The following is a 14,510-nucleotide window of genomic DNA, read 5'->3' as shown; positions in this document are numbered from 1 at the left end:
AAAAAGGTTCCAAGTTACCCTTATAAAACAGGAAAAAAGATGTTATTCATGTACTTTCACCAGCTGTCTTTACTACTTAAAACAGTGACTGTCACCTTCAAACACAGTGAAGACTCATATGAGACTTCATCCAGAAAGATTTTGAATGTGGCACTAGAACTTATATTGGACATGCAGTATGCCATTGGTGGTGGCAATGCTAAGCAAAATTCCCTGTTTTCTCAAAGCCTCTAAATACAGGGACTGGAAGGGTATGGAGCCACTTAGATTATCCTGCTGACCTGAGCCAAAAACTCTAAGACATCCACACTTCTGGTTTCAGCATGGGCCCTTGGACCCCATAGGAACTCACAGTAAGGAGGATCACTGCCAGGAACTGGAATGTATTCCAGGTACCCTTCCTGTACAAAATTTTCAGTGAGAAGCTTCTTGGCATTCCCGGCTATATAGTGATTTTCTATGGGAGTTATTCCCATCATATTTAGTGCTCGCCAGATCACATTCTCACTGACCCGATTTCCATACATGCAGATGGCACCTAGGACAGTTATTAGGAGGCCTGTTTTGGGCATGCCTTGGACATTAGTAAGCATCCCATCATAAGTGATTCCCAGGGCGATGACAAAGGCATAGGTGTGGATAACAGGGTCCATTTCTATCACATCAATGCCAAATACAAGCTTCAAACCCTCAGAGGCCTCATTAAATATCCTATTGTAGTGCTGCTCATAGTCCCCAATAATATTTTCTATAATTTCTGCCTTGTTGGTCAGCTCCTTCAATCTATACTTAAGGAGCAGGAACCGCACCAAATCAGCCACCTTTGCACTCAGTGCATGGTACAATACCAGCTCCCCTCTTTGGTTGCCAGAGGCCTCATCAGATGGGGACATTGGAATGGAGGCCATGACAGTGGGAGGAGATGAGGCTCGCTGAGGACTCTGGGGAGAATCTGGTATCCCACCATCAGGTATCTTCCTGGGGAGGGCTGGGCTGGTGGAATCAGAGGAGTTATTGTTATTGGACTCCGCTCCCTCAGCCACAGAGAGATCAGAATTCATCTGGCCCTGTTCTTCTTTTTGGGCCTGAGATTCTCCCTGAAAGGTGCAATACTGCCTCTTTTGATCATGAGACATGATGACGTTCTTGAAGCTAGCAAGCAGGAGGATGGGTACAGACTCAGACCTGGGGCAAGAAGAGAGCGATGCAAGAATACTTTGTTACAACCTGAAACCTTTCCGAATGGTCTGTTGACTTTTTCTCTTGGGTGGTACCGTATGGCCTCAGGGGAGCCTGTCTTTCTGTCAGTCCTATTACTTAGGACACTGAAGGAAGAAGTAAGAAGTGTCTTCAGAGCACAGCCAGGTTACAGAGCTTGACACTCCAGTGGGACAAGGAAATGTGGAGTCCCTGTGTTCTGGGAAGGATGGGACCCTTGGTACCTCACGTTCACTCCTGACTCTGTGTGGCCTTCCCCTGCATCTGACCTGAAGACACTACCCCAGAACAAGAGTTGCACACTGTGAGACTACTAGGTGCCTGGCCCTAATTGGAAAGGATAGCTGGACTCTGGGTAGCTTCTCCACTGTCTCATATGGTACCCTCTGTAGTCACTCTTTGCATTGTCAGGGTCTGGACCCCAACCCTCTTCTGCCTGAGGCCAACTTCTTGCAATGGAGGTCCAAAACTCTGGGATGGGACAAGGCAGTGAGGGAACCTTACATCCAGTTAAACTTTCCCAGGGTGACAGAAAGTGGTAACACACCTCACTAGGGTCTGTGTGTGTCATGAAGGAGAGTCTGTTTCATATTTACCTTGATAAATTGCAAGGACTGAACTGCTTCCCCTGATGAGCTTAACCCAATTTCTTTAATGTGACGCTGTATTTCTGTGAAAAGAAAAAGGAAGTGAGCAGAAGAAATCCACCTATAGTCTCCAGGTTTTCCCATAGCCAATGGAAGCTCTAGGTCCCACGTGTTTAGGTGATGGGATGCTCTCAGTCCTCACCTTGAGTTCTGACATGACTGTTGATATGGGGTTCCCTAAGTCCACCAGAAGTTTATTTATCTGATGCATCCTTTCTGATATCTCCACAGCAATTCTGCAGAACAGGCCTCACTTTCCCCTGACACCTTCTAGGCTAAAGTGAAGGCAGAACTGACAAGAGGGTGGAGGCAACCATGCACTCCCAAGTGCGAGCGCCCCACTGTCATCCCATAATACCCAGGCCATTCCCTCTGCTGAGTCAGCATTCTTTCGAGTAAGCCTCCTAAATTCTCTCAGACCTGGATGCAGAAGTCAGAAATCATCCGGTTATTAGTGCCTATCTGGGCTCAGGGCAGGGGTATAGCTGGTCCCCATTCAAGGTACTCTCAGTCTTTCCTCAATATTTATCTTGACTTCCATCAGTGCCTGGGACCCTTACTCTGCTGACCTCAGGCCCTACTTCTACCTACAAACCCTCTCCCCTCTCACACCAACATGTGGAAACCAGGCATTACTTTGCTGGTCACCTCAAATGGGGCCTCCTTGCGCTTCTGAGGCATCCTTTGTTGTATTAGAATTCTCTCCTTCATAATCTGGTCCTTCTTCCCTATGACCATGACATTTCCTTCATTTCTGATACCCAAGACAAAAGCTTGGGAACTCCACATGTGGCCATAGATCCTGAGCCTCCCAGAGTTAACAGCAAGGAAATAATGGGATATTTTGGTGGCTCTTTATCATCCCTCAGTCTTCCCTATGACTCCCAGACTATTCTGGACCTCAACATCTGGTGATCTCAGTCTGCTGCCCCCAGATCAAGGCTCACTGATTTCAGGGAACTTCTGAGACAGAAGGAGCAGTGGGGGAAAGGGAACTTGGAGTCCAAGTGTCTCCCCTGAAAAGTCTGCTTCCTTATGGTGCTGGGCTAGCAACAGAGTCAAGGATGAAACCATCCTTGGAGGTTACCTGTTTTTGGACTGGAGCTTCCTGAATCTGTCCCTGGGATCTTATTGTGATCCCTCACAGAGCTATGCAGACCTCAGAACAGGACTGTGGATGCCAAAATCTACTCAAGTGAAGGATTAAGAGGCCAGCCGCTGTATGGTGCAGAGCTGAAAAATAGAAGCATGGTCAGATCATTCTTGGGGGTATTAACATCAGGGGAAAACTTCTAAATCTATCTCCAGGGTCTCACCATGTTCTCTAACAGAGTCCTTTCATCTCAGGGGACCTCAGAACATGGTTACAAATTCCAGAGTCCATTGTGGCAAAAAGAAGAAGTAGAAGAGTTCACTCCAGCAAGTTGTCGCCATGTGGTATAGGGTGAATAAAGGTGGCATGAATGGATTGTTTGGCGCTCTGCTATCAGGACTGGGGCTTCTCCATTCTACCTTCAGAGTCTCTTAGAATCCTGCCACAGATCCCTAAGTCCTCTTTACTGTATGGGCCATAGAATGTGGCTCTGAATCCTAAAGTCTACTAAGGCAGAGAGAGGGTGTTGATTCTCATTTGAGCAAAGCTCACCCCTATTATGGTTCAGGACAGATAAAGAGCTTACCATAACTTCACAGAGCCTGGCTCTCAAAAAAATGTTTCCTAAATTCAGTGTAATCTCAGTACTTAGGAGGCCCACCTGATCTACACAGAATTTCAGGGTAGCTTTGGCTACATAGTAGGGACCATCTCAAAACAAAATGAAATAAAACAACCAAAAATAAAAAGACCCTGTCTCAAAAACTCAAAACAATATAAAAGATAAGGTCTCTGTACTGGTATATATCACATACCCATAACTAAAAACAGAAACAAACCCCAAAATAACAAAAAGGACAAAAAGATAACAAGTCTGATTCTGGGAGTCTCTACTGAGGAGAAAGAGTGGGAAGTGAAGGTGACTACTGGATTATAAGGGAGGGGTATGTCCCTCTATCAGTCTCAGAGTCTTAACACGTCTCCTCGCATGTGCTGGCTCTCTCTCTCTCTCTCTCTCTCTCTCTCTCTCTCTCTCTCTCTCTCTCACACACACACACACACACACACACACTTTCTTTTATTTTGGTTTTTCAAGACATGGTTTTTTTGTGTAGCCCTGGCTGTCCTGGAAGACCAACTCTGTAGACCAAGTTTGTTAAACTGAGTGGTGGTGGTGCACACCTTTAATCCCAGCACTTCGGAGGAAGGGGCAGGCGGATCTCTGTGAGGTGGAGGCCAGCTTGGTCTACAGAGTGAGTTCCAGGACAGGCTCCAAAGCTACATAGAGAAACCCTGTCTTGAAAACAAAAAAGGATGGCAGTGGTGGTGCATGCCTATAATCGCTGTAATCTCAATATTAAGGAGGCTGGGGAAGATGGCACTTTATTATTTATTTATTTGTTTGTTTATTTGTTTATTTATTTTGGTTTTTCGAGACAGGGTTTCTCTGTGGTTTTGGAGCCTGTCCTGCCTCTGCCCCTCGAGTGCTGGGATTAAAGGCATGCACCACCACGGCCTGGCCCAGATGGCACTTCAAAGCTGACTTAGTCTACACAGCAAATTTTGGGGCAGTCTGGGCTACGTAGAAAGTAAACCTAAGCAAATCAAACCAAAACAAACCGGAGACTAGAGAGTTGGATCATCAGAGCACTTGCTGTGCTTGCAGAGTACCAGAGTTTGGTTCCCAGCACCCACTTTGGGTGGTTCACCACCCCTGGTAACTCGAACTCTGGAGGATTCGTTGCCCACTTCTGTTCTAGACTTTACTTGTTCACATACTGCAAACACACACATATACATAAATAAAAGTAAAACAAACCCAACAAACAAAACAAAAGGACAAAAATTAACTGCTTTGGGAGTCTGCTGAAGAAGGAGGGACTGGGGTGAGGTTTCCGAAGTTTTATGTGAGAGGCCTTCTCTCGGGGTGCCACGTCCTGCCTCAGAGTTTTAACTTATTCCCTCAGAGAGCTTAGGTATTTTTCACCCGGCCACCCTCCATGGTTCTGAATCCCAGATTCCACTGAGGTAAACTTCCTACAGGTGCCAGACTGATCAAAAGGTACCAAGCCTGCATTAGATGCTAACCATTGATCTGAGGTTGTGCTTCCATAGACTACTCTCAGGCTTTCCACCTCGTACCGAATTGGTGCCTTCTCCATTCAAAATGGCTCCCAAGCAGTGCCTGTTCAGTCATGTTTATACTGGCAGCCCCGTTGAGGCTGAACTAGTAGTGCCAAGTTTGAGGCCAGGGAGGACTACACAGTGAGGACCTGACTCAAACAATGAAACCAAACAAGCGAAACACAGTCTTAACAACTCTTACCTCGACCATTTTGCCATAGGAGGCCAGAGAATGACTAATTCCTACTGCGTGCTCCAGGGTCGGTTTCGGGCACACAATGATAGAGGTGGACAAGGTGGCAGAGGTGAACACACCAGCCGTGCTGTCGGAATGTCTGGAGGTCCCTCGCGCCACCCACAAAGTCTTACCTACTTACCTCACAGCTCCTCCGTGTTTTCTCACCTCAGGCAACCTCCGAACTGCGTTTAAACTTCCAGAATCCAAGCCCGAAGGCTTGAGCAGAGCGCCCCCCTGTGGTTCGTGGTCGGGTTGGGGTACAGCCCAAAAGCGCGGGTGCTTCTGGGTTATATGGACATCTTCTATGAAGACGGCGGTTCTCTCAACTTACCCTCAGGATTTCATTGTGTTTTCTCACAGATCTTGGTTCCATTTCTTCTCAGTGGACCCCAGAAAAAGGCCTGAGGCATGTGGTGGAAGCCAAAGGCTTATTGCTGTTATTTTTTTTTTTTTGTACAAGTAGTTCCACTTCAATTCCAGGCTAATCACAGAAACATATTATACATGGTTTGGTCTATTGCTCAGGCTTGTTACTAACTAGCTCTTACAACATAAATTAACCCATAATTCTTACCTGTGTTTTGTCATGTGGCTTAGTACCATTTCTCAGTAAGGCATTCTCATCTTGCTTCCTCTGCATCTGGCTGGTGACTCTGTCTCTCTTTCCTCTTCTCAGAATTTTCCTAGTCTGGTTGTCCTGCCCTATACTTCCTGCCTGGCTACTGGTTAATCTGTATCTTATTAAACCAGTATGAGTGACAAATCTTTACGCTGTACAAAAGCATTATCCCACAGCATGCATGTTTATTATTTGGGCCTCCTCTAGCTAGAGTGAGGCTTACAAAATTTCTTTCTCATACAATACACCCTGTCCACAGGTTCCCCTCTCCCCAGTTCTACTCTTTCTCCTCCATTTCTTTCTAGTGTAGCTAAGGAAATAATCAGACTCTATACAGGCTCGCAGCCCTCACCTGGATGCTAGATGGTGACCCAGCCCCAAACTTGTCTGTAAATGCACTGAGGCTTTCATAGAAGCTGGAAAACACATGCCTGGTCACCCTGCCTCGGGCCTTCTCAGCGATTACAACAGGGATAAAACTGAGCTTCCTCTGTTCTGGCTTTCAGGGTTCTTTTAATCTTTTTCTTCAGTCCTGACAGTACCTTAGCCACTTCCTCTTTCCTCTCCTTCCTCAAATCCTTCCTGCCATTTCTCCTTCTTAAATTCATGACTTCTTTTTCTCTAATTCTTATACACACACACACCCTTTAAATATATAAATCCAACTGTGACATGAATTCTAGTTGTTTTTTGAATGTATCTTTTTCCTACTTTTCCTTTATTGAAAATAGTTTTGTTTTTTAATTGTTTTTGTTGAGCTATACATTTTCTCCACTCACCTCTATTCCCCCCCCCCCATTCTACCCTCTCCCGTGATCCCCATACTCCCAACTTACTCTGGAGATCTTGTCTTTTTCTCCTTCCTATGTTTTTCTTAGGATCCTCTTTGTTGTCTAGTTTCTCTGGGCTGTGGTCTGTAGGCTGGTTTTTCATTGCTATGTCTAAAAGCACTTATGAGTGAATACATATTATATTTGGACATATGCTCAACTATGTTCATAGCATCATTATTTGTAATAGCCAGAGTCTGGAACCAACCTACATGCCCCTCAACCAAAGAATGGATAAGGAAAATGTAGTACATTTACACAATGGAGTACTACACAGCGGTAAAAAATAATGACATCTTGAAATTCGCAGGCAAATGGATGAATCTAGGAAAGACCACATTGAGTGAGGTAACCCAGACCCAAAAAGGCAAACTCTAATTCTTCTTAATAAAAACCCAGAGTCAGATATTGGGGGATGAAAGTTGAAAGATCAGAGAAGCAGTACAGCCAGCCACTAGAGAGACCTTTTACTTCTACTGAATCCTCAGACCAAAATGGTGATCCTCTGCATCCTCAGACTGAGGGCTGTTCAGACTGCAATGAGCTCCTGTCTCCTCCTGCCTTATATTCCTCTCTTCACCCATTCACCCATTCATATCACTCCTGTCTCCACCGCGTTAGTGCTGGGATTAAAAGTGTGGGATTCCAAGTACTAGGATCACCTTTTTGTGAGATTGGTTTCTTTTCTAGACTGGATCTATTTGTTATTGCCCAGGGTGGCCTTGAACTCACAGAAATCCATTTGCCTCTGTTTCCTGAGACCTGGGATTAAAGGTGTATGCCACCACTGCCTGGCCTCTAGTGTCTTAGATCTTCAGGTAAGCGTTATTTGTTAAAAACAAACAAAATATCACTACATCCAACCTGCTCCATCCATTTATTGTAACTGATATGTATGTTATTTCAGGGCTGTCCTTTGGAAAGGGATAATCAACTCAAGGCCTTATTTTTGGGTATGACTGTTTCTCAATCCCAGCTAACTGTGGGTGGTGTCACTCCTGGATACCATAAGAAATCAGGCTGAACAAGTTGTGAGAAGGAAGCCAGGAAACAGTACTCCTTCATGGCCCCTGTATCAGTTCCTACATTCGGGTTCTTGCCTGTAGCTCCTGTCCTGACTTCCCTTAAGATGGACTACAAGCTGCAAACTGAAATAAAACCCTTTCCTCCACAAGTTTCTTTTGGTAATGGTGTTTTATCATAGCAAGAGAAACCCTAAGACAAGGGGCGAGAGCTGTATTTCTCTGTGGTTAAAAGGATAAGCTTTTAGACTGCAGTTATGAATTATGCTGGGTAAGTAAAGTGAAAGTAGTAAGTTCTCTAAGATATATGACCTCCCTGGCCTTATATAGATGGGCAGGTTTCCAGGGCAAGACATGATTTTCCTCCTATTGAGTGGGCCATAAGTCTTGTTAGGAAGCTTTTGGTTATTGTCACAATATGAGTGCCATTATTGTACCCTTAAGGATATTGTGCTATGCTGGTTATTGTGGTCCATAGGTGTCATAGCTGAACTCAATACTTGAAGCCAGAAAATACTACTTCTGTGTACATGGCAGTGACATTTATTTTAGTTAACAGAATATATTGCAATGGAGTCACTTTTTTGGCATTACTTGGTTGTCTTTTTTCCCCCTTAATTATTTATATAGAGCTAGCAAGTTACTCATCAGGGCGACGGACGGGAATGGAACTCGGGACCTCGGGCACAGCAGGCGGCGCTCTCAACCTCTGAGCCATCTCTCCGGCTGTTTACTTGGTTGTCTTAAATCTTCCTTGCAGTCCTCATTTTTTCATTTTAATATATTGCTAAATTTATATTCAAATATAGATGTAACAATTCATATATCAACCAAATTTTCAAGAGATCAACTTTTACAGCCAGTCACCAACACTGCACATAGTAAACCTTTTTGCTTTATTTTATTTAGTTTTTAAATTTTGTTTTATTAAAAATAATTTTTTCATACAACATATATATTTTTTATCACAGTTTCCTTTCTTTCATCTTCTCCCAGATCCTCCATACCTCGTACCTCCCCATCCTTCCAATTCCATGCTCTCTCTCTCTCTCTCTCTCTCTCTCTCTCTCTCTCTCTCTCTTCTTTCTCTCCCTCTCGCCCTCCCTCCCTCTCTTTCTTTCTTTTTTTTTTGATACAGTGTTTCTCTGTGTAACAGTACTGGCTGTCCTGGAACTAGCTCTTGAAGACCATGCTGTTCTCCAACTCATGGAGATCCACCTGCCTCTGCCCACTGAATGCTAGGATTAAAGACATGTGCCACCATCACCTGGCTGCCTTCTTTCTCTCTTAAGGAAAAAAAGGGCAAATAAAATTTAAAAGAAACAAACACACACATACATACATACACACCCAAACCCACAAATTTGGAAGCCACAACACACAAGCAGAGGACTGAAAAGGTAAAAAATGCTCAAAGCATTATGATATAAAAAACTCCAAGAATGCTATGGAGTTAATTTTGTGTTGGCCATCTACTGCTGGGTAGGGGGCCTGTCCTTAAGTGTGGTTTGTGTACCCAGTGAGACTCCTCCCTCGGTGAAAACAATTCTTTCTTTGCAAGCTGGTATCAATTGCAGACAGCTTCTTGGTTAGGGGTAGGGATTTGTGTCCACTTTACTTCTCAGCACTGGGACCCCATCAGACTTGGACCTGTGCAGGCCCTGTGCATGCAGCCACAGGCTCTGTGAGTTTATGTGTGCATCAGGCCTGTCATGTCTGGAAGACACTGTTTCCTTGGAGTCATCCATTCCTTCTGGCCTTACAATTTTTCCTCCTCTTCTTTAGGGTTCCCTGAGCTCTCAGGGGTGGGATTTGATATAGCACTGCGTGTTCCAAGGTCTCTCACTCTCTGCACTTTGTCTGGTTGTGGGTCTCTATTAGTTCCCATTTACTCCCAGTGGCCAGCCCCTAAAGACAACCAACCCTCTCCCCACTGCCAGAAGTCATCAGCTGTGAAGAGCTACATCTTAGCACCATTAAAAAAAATCCCTTATTAAAATATTTATTTTATTTTATGTGCATTGGTGTTCTGCCTACATCTTTGTCTGTGTGGGAGTGCCAGATTCCTGGACCTGGAGCACAACAGTTATGACCTGAGAATTGAACCAGGATCCTCTGGAAGGATAGCCATTACTCTTAACACTGAGCCACATCTCCAGCCCTACTTCAGCATCTTTTCCACGGTTTTTAAAGACTCCCTTCAATAGCTTCCTGTCTGGACGGTTTCCTTTTTTAGGGGATGGAGGTTGTCACAGAAGCCTTCAATGTCTCTCCTCAGTTATGAGACTGCAGTAATGGATACTACTGCAAACGATGCCTCCTTGCTCATAGCAGCCAGTTGCAACAAGGATTATGGACTTCCGTTATGATTTCTGGTGGTAGCACAGATCTTGGACACCAACATAATTTCTGGAGGTAGCATGGATCATGGACATCAACATGGCCTACCACGGACTACAGACACCAACATGGTCTCCAGCAGCAGCATAGATCATGAAAGTCTTTTGAGGAAACAATACAGATAATGAACCATTCTTCATCTTAGCTATCTTGATTCTCACCATCAGGGTTATCATATGATTGGGTAGTGTATCTGGGTTAGGAACTTCCCCCAAGGGCAGTGCCACATCTCCATGCTCTCCTCTGCACAACAAGGTGAGCAGCAGAAGTGGTGGCACCAGCAGCAGTGACTCCATGCTGTCGGCCAGCTTATTGAATCTTTTCATTTAATTATTATTTTATTATTTTGAGTGTGTCCGAGTAGCATTTATATTTGTCTGAGTACCATGTGTATGCAGTGCTCTCAGGGAACAGAGAGGGTGCTGATCCTCTGGGACTGGGGTTACTAACAGTTGTGAGCTGCCATATAGATGCTGCAGATCAGATGCCGGTCCTCTGGAAGAGCAGCCAGTGCTTTTACCTACTGAGCTGTTGCTCCAGCCTCTTATAAGCAAATGTCTTGACTGTTAACCAAGGCCTTCTGTCTTTTCTTTTTCCTTTCCTTTTAGATTCTTTTCCTTTGTCTTCTTTTCTTTTTATTGGAAATGGATTTTTTCCTCACATATATATTCTGATTTTGGTTTTCACTCCCTTCACCCCTCCCAGGTCCTCCCTACCTGCCTTCTCATCCGTATCCAACCCCTTTCTTTCTCTCATTAAAAAACAAACAGGCTTCTAAGGAATAATAATAAAATAAAACAAAAACTAATACATCAGAATAGGGCACAGCTAACAAATAGAAGTAAAGCATTCACACACTCAGGAATTCCCACTGCACCTAAAAATACTAAAATAAAAGCCATAGTATACACACAAACACCTGTAGAATAAAAAGAGAGAAGAAAAATAAAAATAAGAAAATGAGAGAGATTTTTTTTAAAGGAAAAGCCTGACATGACATTATGAGACAAGGAGTTAATTTTCTGTTGCCTCTCTACTGCTGGGCACAACAGCCTACCACTAAGAGTAGTAAGTTTTCCCAGTGAGACTTCCTTGCAGGAAATTAAACTTTTATTTGCAAGTGGTCACCAATTGTAAATTGTTTCCAGGTTAAGAATGGGGGCATGTGTCCTCTTCTCCTTTTAGCTCTAGGACCCCATCTGGTGATGACCCTGTGCCTGCTCCCTCAGTCTGTATGACTTCATATGAGCTTTGATCTTGTTGATTTAGAAGCCTTGCTTTCTTGGTGTCCTCCATCCCCTCTGGCTCTTACACCCTTTCCACCTCCTCTTCTGAGGGATTCCCTAACCCTTGAGGGGGGGGGGATTTGATGGAGACATCCCATTTATGGATGAGTGTTCCAAGGTCTCTCATTCTCTGCATATTGTCTGGCTGTGGGTCTCTGTATTTGTTTCCATCTGCTGCAGGAGGAAGCTTCTCTGATGATGGCTGAGCAAGGCACTAATCTATGAGTAGAGTAGAATGTCATCAGAAGTCATTGCTTTTTAAAATGAACAATGTAGTAGTATATTATTTGTATTTTAATAAATAAAGCTTGCCTGTAGTTCAGAGAGTAAAACAGCCACATTGGTCAGTCTTACAAACCAGGCAGTGGTGACACACACCTTTTTTTCAAGACAGTTTCTCTATAGCTTTGGAGAGTTTCCTGGAACCAGGCTGGCCTCGAACTCACAGAGATCCCCAGCCTCTGCCTCCCGAATGCATGGATTAAGGGCATGTGCCACCACCGCCCACTGTGACATACACATTTAATCCCAGTAGCCTCATTAACTTGCCATAGAAACTGATCAGTAGTAGTACTCACCTTTATCCCAGCCCTAGGAAGGAATATAAGACTGGAGGGGACCGCTCTCAGTCAGTCTCTTTCTGAGGATTCGTGGAGGCAGGATCTGTATTTTGGACTGAGGTAGAGGTAAGAACCAGTGGTTGGTTGTTTTGCTTTTCTTACCCTAATTTCTGTCTCTGGATTTTTATTAATCATGCTACATTTGCTGTCAAACATTTGGGGTATGAATTTACAAAAAAAAATTGCCTAAGGCTTTTTAGCCTTGGCACAGGCCAGACTGGACCCAAACCTAGACACCTGGGTTCAGAGAAAAACTTTTGCTTCTAGCTCTCATCTGTCCCCGCTTAGTTTCTCCTGTCCAAGCTTTTTGGTGGTAGCATAGACCTACAGGCTCCACAGAGTTCTGACAATAAATGTGGCTCCCACCAATACCTCTACCATAAATCTAGACCTTCAAAAAGCTAATGAATGGGGGCAGAGTCAGCTGCCAAATTTGTACCTTTAATCTTAGCCATATCACTTAGCAGATTAAAGACTCATGTGGTCAGAAAAAGATAGATATACAGTAAAGACATATTCAGATGAAAAAACTTTTAAACAGTTTACAGTGTGTTAAAAATATACATAGACTTGGGAGAGAAAAGAAAAAGGATAGTGAAAATCCTTAAAAAAAAAGAAATAGAGTAGCCGGGCGGTGGTGGCACACACCTTTAATCCCAGCACTTGGAAGGCAGAGGCAGGCGGATCTCTGTGAGTTCGAGGATAGCCTGGTCTACGGAGTGAGATCTGGGACAGCCAGAGCAACACAGAGAAACCCTGTATCAAAAAACTAAAACTAAAAATAAAAGAAATAGTTTAAAATAAAGCCATGTAAATATGGAAAATACAGAGAAAATCTGGATGCTGTATGTTATTGTGTTGTCTTTGAATTGTTTGGATTAATCAAGCAGCATTTATAATCCAATTATATATTTTGAAAATGCCTTTACTTCAACATTTAAGTCAAAGATATGTTACTTTGGAGAAGAGGTTTTGCTTTTCTTTTCATAGGAAATAAGAGGCTGTGGATTCATTCTGGGTTAAGAAAAATAAGGTTTGATTGAGGAAGACTCCCTCCGCTGAAAAATCTCCAATGGGAATGGATGGCCCAGATGACCCAATGTTTCAGAACCCATCTGTTGCAGTTCCCTCTGAATTCTACATCTAAAACAGCCTCAAGGCTGCTGGCTAAGATGATCCAGCGTCACAGAATACTCCAGTCAGGATTGGATCACAATCCTAAATCAGATATTAGTTGGTTCCTCCCACAAGCTTTGTGCCTTCATTGCCCTAGCAGATCTCACATGCAGTACAGCACTGTAAACCAAAGGTTTTGTAGCTGGGTTAGTGTTTACATTTCTTCTTTGTTAGCATGCAGAGAACCTTACCTTACTAAAAGGCACTACTTCATAGGGGTGAAGGCTTTTTGCAGACACCTGATGGATGCCTTCATGTTCCATGAGTTTTGTAGGTGTTATATTTAGCCATGGGGCCTTGTGACCACTTTGTGGAAAGTAACATATAGTCTTGGCAACAGCCTGGGTTGTTTAGAGGTTCCCAAGAGTGATATTGGGGGGTCTTGAGGTAAGTTGATTCCAAATTTTCTAAGAAATTGCTATACTGATTTCCAAAGTGGTTGTACAAGTTTGCATTCCCACAAGCAATGGAGGAGTGTTCCCCTTGCTCCACATCCTCTCCACCATAACCTATCATTGGTGTTTTTGATCTTAGCCATTATGACTCATGGAAGTTTCTATTATATTAGGTTTCCATACTACCTTTTAAATAACCCTTCATTTTAACTGTATTTCCCTATTTCCATAGTTCCATCCTTCCATTCCCATCATTTGGTCCTCTAATTACTTCTATATACCTGAGTTTGCTTTGACTAGACCAAGGGCAGGTCTGAACTTGTGTATGAGTTAACCACTGTATAGGTTGTACCTGGAGAGTGGTCAGTATGACAATTCTGTCTAGGGATATGGCCCCATGAAATTTCCCCTGTCATGTTAACATGTTTACTGGTGGTATATTACTTGTTCAGGTCTTGTTGAGGCCATATTGGTGTGATATTGTGGGTGAAGTTTCTCTGTCATATCTATGACACAAAAGATTTCCTAGTCCCAGACAAAATTTCCCAGGGTTGATAGTAGGTACAGATACTGATTTTTGGAGGCTCTTATGTACTGGAGTGAAGATCCTTATCTTAATTTCTCACTCCTTGACTAAATGATTCCTGGGACATGCCCTTTCCCTGCCATATTTGAACATCTGTCCAACTATAGCCTTTTTTGAAGCTAATTGAGCTTCTGGGCCCATGGTAAATACGGTGGAAAGTCATGTTTGTAGTACAGTCTTATAAAATTAAAATCTACTCTACATCAACATTTTTGCAATTTTAAAGCATATTATTTATGTATTTTTCTTTAGTACT

The 14,510-nt window shown here is 43.5% G+C and overlaps 1 pseudogene; it reads right to left on the bottom strand.

Annotated features, from left to right (window-relative positions):
• Positions 1-295: 295 nt before the first annotated feature.
• On the bottom strand, positions 296-1,136 carry LOC142840245 (melanoma-associated antigen 10-like; annotated as a pseudogene).
• Between the last annotated feature and the right edge of the window lie 13,374 nt (positions 1,137-14,510).

Source organism: Microtus pennsylvanicus, chromosome X (genome assembly GCF_037038515.1).
Source record: "Microtus pennsylvanicus isolate mMicPen1 chromosome X, mMicPen1.hap1, whole genome shotgun sequence".
In the NCBI taxonomy this organism is placed as follows: domain Eukaryota; kingdom Metazoa; phylum Chordata; class Mammalia; order Rodentia; family Cricetidae; genus Microtus; species Microtus pennsylvanicus.
This window is presented reverse-complemented; position numbering and strand designations above follow the sequence as displayed.